Below are 6,860 nucleotides of genomic sequence, written 5' to 3' on the forward strand. Positions count from 1 at the left end.
TCAGTCGCTACATGGAGAATCCTACAACTACACATTTGAACCGCCAAAAGAATTCTTCGATACCTTAAAGGTACTGTTAACTTTGGCTTGTTCTATTCAAGTTCTGATAACTACAAACTTGCTGGATATAGCGACAGTGATTGGGCAGGAGATTCCGACGATAGAAAAAGCACTACTGGATTTGTGTTCTTCATGGGAGACACTGCATTCACATGGATGTCGAAGAAGCAACCGATTGTCACTCTCTCTACCTGCGAAGCTGAATACGTAGCTGCTACCGCATGTGTCTGCCATGCAATTTGGCTGAGAAACTTGCTAAAAGAATTAAGCATGCCACAAGAAGAGCCAACAGAGATCTATGTCGACACCAAGGCTGCAATAGCTCTAGCAAAGAATCCAGTATTTCATGACAGGAGCAAGCACATAGATACCTGTTATCACTACATAAGAGAGTGCATTGCAAGAAAGGATGTGCAAGTGGAATACGTGAAGTCTCAAGACCAAGTCACCGACATATTCACCAAGCCACTCAAACAAGAAGACTTTATCAGACTGAGGAACTCAATCGGCGTCACAAGACAAGATTAAGGGGGGATGTTAAAAAGTAATCTTGTTTTCAGCCCAACACGAGTGATCCAACCCAAAGCCAATGTGCAAATGCTAGAAAATTCTAGCACCAAAGTCGGTGCATCATGCAGGCATAACAATATGCTAGATAATTCTAGCATTATCCAATTAGGTTGGTGGGTGTGTGTGTATAATAATATGCTAGAAAATTCTAGCATCATTGAAGTCGGCAAACATGCCTATAAATAGGTGTGTGTGTGTGTGTGTATTGAAAAACAACCAAGAAAGAAAGTAGTGAGAAGTGAGAAGAAGCAACAAAGCTTCTAAGAGTGTTTGAGTGTTTCCTCTTGTACTAGTTTGTGAGTGAATAAAAAAGTTTTGTGTAAAAAACTTTGAGTGTTCGTTCTTTCTCTTGCCTATCAATTCCGCTGCATTACATTCTTCTTTGTGAGATAAGCATCTCCTAAGTAGTGAAGTCTTTTTAAGCCCCAACACTTCCATCCAAATCCCTTCGGCTAGCCCTTCCAAATTCAGTGATGTGAAACACATATGGTCAAACAAAACAAGTAACAAGGAATGTACGACCATAATAGTTTACAAAATGTTTTATTGGCGAGAAAAATAAACTCAACTAACACATGTACCAACAACAACCTTTGACAAAAACAAGAATTGTAGAGGTTCTTTTGAAGCTTCGAACCGAGATTTAAAACTGGCCCTTAGGCATAACAAGGGAAGATAAGACGGGAGTCCAATTCAACAATAAACCTTGCGACACACAAACTATAACATCGAACTGAACAATAGAATAACCAATTCTCCATTAACAAAAGTCCTATTATCCAACTTTTAACATAAATTTCTACATAAACCTTCTATCACCCAAGTTGAAAGCTCTACCTAATTCAACATGCATTTTTCTATAGAAAGTCAAATTGCAATATACGGACTGTCAGCTTCTTTTCCTTTTCTGGAGTTCAAACTGCTTCAGTAAAGCTGAGATACCCTCATTCAGTGAGGCCCTCCTCTTTTGCTCAAAGATCCATAATTCCGATATTGCGTACCTACCACTGGGATTATACTCATTCAATTCCAGCAAGGTAGTTGTCACATCATTGTAAACATGAACACCGAACTCATCCTTTATATTTTTCAGTTTGTCATCTTTCTCGTCAATAGTTTGCTGTATGGTTAAAACAAACATAATCCAGTTAGAAGGGCATGAGAAATGAGATGTGCTGGAACAAATCAATTGAGTACAACAAAGTGAGAGCGAATAGACTGTACACTACACCACTGCCACTGTCATATAAATGAAGCCTGACTCGACACACAGAACAAGCTCCTTGTTATACAAACCTAGCCAATACGAGCTTCAGAAGCGTAAACCTTCAAGATGAAAGGCTATAGTATTAACCATATTTGTGGGAAAAGAGGGCATTCGGCACTTGAATGCTTTCACAGGGCAAATTATGCTTTCCAATAGGCTTCTCCACCATCACCAATGACTGATATGGCTGCACAGCAAACATCTCACTATGGTCACCAAGATTCCTGGATTGTTGACACCGGGGCTTCTCACCATATTACTGCCGATGTGAATGCCCTGAGTCACGTCACTCCCTTTGCTGGTTCTGATAAAATTACTATTGGCAATGGAACAGGTTTAACCATTGACAATATTGGCTCTACTACTCTTAAACATAAATCTCATGAATTGATTCTTAATAATGTAAAACATGTCCCTAAAATTGCAAGAAGTCTTCTGTCTGTAAAACAACTCTGTGCTGATAACCATAGTTGGTTTATTTGTGATGAAAGTGAGTTCTTTGTGCAGGACAAGAAGACAAAGGAGGTGTTGAATCAAGGAAAGAGTAAGCCTAAGGAGTTGTTTCAAATTCTAGTTATGAAATGAGCAAGAGGAGTACAGTCTACAATGCAGAGTTCAGCTTTCTTGGGAAAATTGGTCAAGTCAAATTTGTGGCATCAGAGATTGGGGCATCCCACACATGACATATTGGCTGTTATGTTGAAAAAGGCAAATATTAGTATAGATACTGATAGTACACATAGTATATGTTCTCAGTGTATAAAAGGAAAAATGTCAAGAGTTCCATTTTTGATTAGAAATGATAAGTGTTCTGTGCCATTTCAAAAGGTTCACTCAGATATTTGGGGACCATCTCCTGTAAAATCCATTGAAGGGCATAGATACTATGTATTGTTTGTCGATGAATATACAAAGTATACTTGGATCTTCCCATTGTGCAATAAATCTGATATACTTGCTGTGTTTATGAGGTTTTATAATTTTGTTCACACTCAGTTTGGCACTGCAATTAAATGTTTGCAAACTGATGGAGGAGGTGAATACACCAGTTTTGCTTTTAAAGGGTTTCTTGATTCCAAAGGGATAGAACACATGATTGCTTGTCCATACACACCACAGTAGAATGGATTAGTTGAAATGAAACACAGGCATGTAGTGGATACAAGTATTACTTTGCTCATTACTGCTGGGTTATCTACTGAATTCTGGTATTATGCATATGCACACTCCGTCTTTCTGATAAATATGATGGTTTGTAAATCTTTGTCCTTTTGAATCTCCTTATCAAGTGTTGTATACTAAACCACCTGATTTGAAGTCTCTGCGGATTTTTGGTACTGCTGTATATCCATGGTTGCGTCCATATAACAACAATAAACTTCAATCACGGTCTGAGCGATGTGTTTTCTTGGAATATTCATTGGGATATAAAGGGGTCATTTGCTTTAATCCTAAAACCAGGAAATGTGTTATTTCAAGGCATGTTTTATTTGATGAAATGGTTTTTCCCTACAGTCAAGATTCCAAAAGGCATGATGCTTCTTCTTATGATATGGGTGCACATTCTCCTGCGATTAGGCCAGTTATTGTTCCAGTTCTGGTTCCACTACAAAGTGATCATCATGCGAATGTCGATACTCCAAGTGACTATTCCCATTCAGCTTTTTCATATAGTCAGCCTGGTAGTGTTTCTGTCCATACTGAGGAATCTACTAGCACACATCTTAATTCTGCTGAATCTCCAACTGCAATTCATCAAGATATCAGTGATCAGATTTAAGGTTCAGCTCCTGTAATAGGCTATACTGTTTCCTCCTTACCTGATACACCTTCTTTGCTTCTGCACAACTCCAGGTAATTCTTCATATTTCTCCACTTCATTCTCCTATTACCTCTCCACATATAAATGATAGTATTCAAACTCGGTTGAAGACATGAGCTATTACAAGAAAGGATTACTCATCTTTTGTTGCTGCATTCCCAGAGTTACAATCATTAAATTTCCATGATTCGTGTGATTCTACAGACTTCAATTGTATAAGTGGTGGATTATCTTTTATTGCTGATGTAACTGAAGTGACAGAACCTAAGAATTTTAGGGCAGCTTCTACAATGGTGCAATGGCATAATGCCATGCAAGAAGAGTTTGATGCATTACGAGTTCAAGGAACTTGGAGATTAGTTCCACCTCCTGCTCAACGGGCTGTTATTGGTAGTAAATGGGTCTATAAGGTTAAAAGAAATCTGGATGGGACAGTTGCAAGGTATAAAGCAAGGTTGGTTGCTCAAGGTTATAGTCAAGAACAGGGTTTGGATTATTCTGAGACTTTCAGTCCAGTAGTTCGACATACTATAGTGCAACTGATTCTTGCACGGGCTGTTCAAAACAATTGGAGTTTAAGACAGTTAGACGTGAAAAATGCATTTTTACATGGAGAATTGGATGAGGAGGTCTATATGACACAACCACAAGGTTTTGTGGATCCTAAACACCAAACACACGTTTGCAGACTTGTAAAATCTCTTTATGGTCTTAAACAAGCTCCACGAGCTTGGAATTCAAAGTTCACTAGCTTCTTACCTTCTTTGGGGTTCAAAACATCAATGGCTGACACAAGTTTATTTGTAAAGGAAGATGATGGTGATGTGGTTATCATGCTCTTATACGTTGATGACATAATATTGACAGGGTCAAGTACAACAAAGGTCCAATCTGTTATCTCTCAACTTGCAGAAGTATTTGACTTAAAAGATATGGGGCATTTGAAATATTTTTTAGGCCTTCAGATTCATTATCAAGTAGATGGGTCTATATTTGTCAATCAATCCAAGTATACCACCGAGTTATTAAAGAGAGCAGGTATGGAGTCTTGCAAACCTACTTCAACCCCTTCCAAACCTCATTCTCAAGTTCTCATATCTGACGGAAGTCCTATGGCTGATCCCACCCATTACAGAAGCATCGTGGGGGCACTTCAGTACCTGACTTTCACACGACCCGATATAGCTCATGCTGTTAATGTTGTGTGTCAGTATATGACTCAACCATCTGACCTTCATATGCATTTAGTGAAAAGAATTTTGCGGTATTTGAAGGGTACAATCCATTATGGTTTAAAGTATACAAAGTCACCTGACTTTGTCATTTCAGTTTACTCTGATTCGGATTGGGCGGCTGACATCAATACCCGTCGGTCTATAATAGGTTATGTGGTTTATATTGGTGCTAATCCAATTTCATGGTAGTCTAAATGACAATCCACTGTATCTAGAAGTTATACAGAGGCCGAGTATAAGGCATTAGCTCATTGTGCAGCTGATGTGTTTTGGATTCGTTCTTTACTCAAATACCTCTTTCAGTTTCTTCCAGTACCACCATATTTACATTGTGATAATCTGTCAACCCTTGCATTGTGTTTGAATCCAGTGTTTCACTCTAAAATTAAACACCTTGACACAGATTATCATTTTGTGCGGGAACGGGTACAGAAAGGAGATATCACATTGTAGTACATTCCTACTGAAGAACAGGTTGCTGATGTTTTCACTAAAGGCCTCCATAGTCCAATTTTCAGCAAACATTGTCATAATCTCAATCTTGGTGCTCTCTCTCAAGCTGCTACCACTAGTTCCGAGACTTAGAAGTGTTTGAAGATGTCTGTCAAGCAATCTAAGCTATGGCTACTTAGCTTGAGGGGAGAGTATTAACCATAGTCATTAGTGATGACATGGCTGATCTCTTGATAGTGTTGTTAGAGGTAGTTGAAATGTGTTGTTAGGTTGTTATAAGGATAAGATTGGTTAAGAGTTGTTAGAGGGTATTAGTGTAATTGAACTCATCAATCTAGCTCTATAAAACCAAATGTAAACAGCCATTGATGGTTAACAAAAACATATATGAAAAATCTCATTCTTTCTCTCTTCTTCTCTTCGATAGCTCTTTCTTTTATTCTTTGTTCTTTGTTCTCTGTTCTTTAGAAAAGTTAACATATAGGAGGCATACGTGAAGATGCAAATTCACAGGACTAAACCTAAACCTTGAAGAAGAAAGGCCATAGTAAATATGAAAATGCCAATTCACGGGACTGGTCGCGCTTAGATATATCCTGAACAAAAACTGGATATGGAACAATAACATGGATAACTTTTTTAAGTGAAACCGCATGCACTCATGAGAAGTACAAGCTGGCGTAATAGGAGCAACAATCAATTGTATTCTATGGATGCTTGATAGTGCTTTACAAGTTAAAATACTTGCCTTCGCAACTCCAGAAGGATCCATGCTCATCTTGAATGGATACCAGCTTGAATCTGCAAGATAATCCACCCACAAAGAGCACAGCATTGCTGCCTGGTCATCTGCTGCTTCGTCCATTGGATATTTGTAAAACTTGTTTGAATGACAATGAGATTACAACTGGACTACTTGGGTGGCGTCTAACTAGTTATACTAGTTATGCGAAACACAAGGAGTCTGAGAGCTTTAGTATGACAAGAATTGTGGAGTTTTATACGTTGCAGCTGTTCTATTTTGATCCTTATCAAATATATACCAGTATATCGAGTCATGATAGGACTAAAACTTATTAAGAGATAGAGATTATCACTCTTTCTGATAATAGGCTGGACTGAGTGAATCTCTAGCTAAATGGATGGATATATATAGTTGAAGTTCCTGCTTCCTCACGTACGCTCTTGATATTATCTAATACCCTATTCACTTAGAGAAGAGACTTTCGAGTGTTGGAAGTAGAAGACTTCTTCTTCTGTTGTTTCTTCAATGGCGATGCCTCCAGGTGAGTATCTTGCAGATTATAAACTGGTGTTTCTCTAGTTATGGTGAATCTGATATTAGTTGGTAATCCTAGGGTTGTGTTGGTTTGCTATGTTGCAGTAGTTTATTTATTCATATACTGCTTACAATATTTTCTCTTGCATGCAGTTTGAAATGGTTCGCTATCCA

The sequence above is a fragment of the Malus domestica genome, chromosome 03 (assembly GCF_042453785.1).
Source record: "Malus domestica chromosome 03, GDT2T_hap1".
NCBI lineage: Eukaryota > Viridiplantae > Streptophyta > Magnoliopsida > Rosales > Rosaceae > Malus > Malus domestica.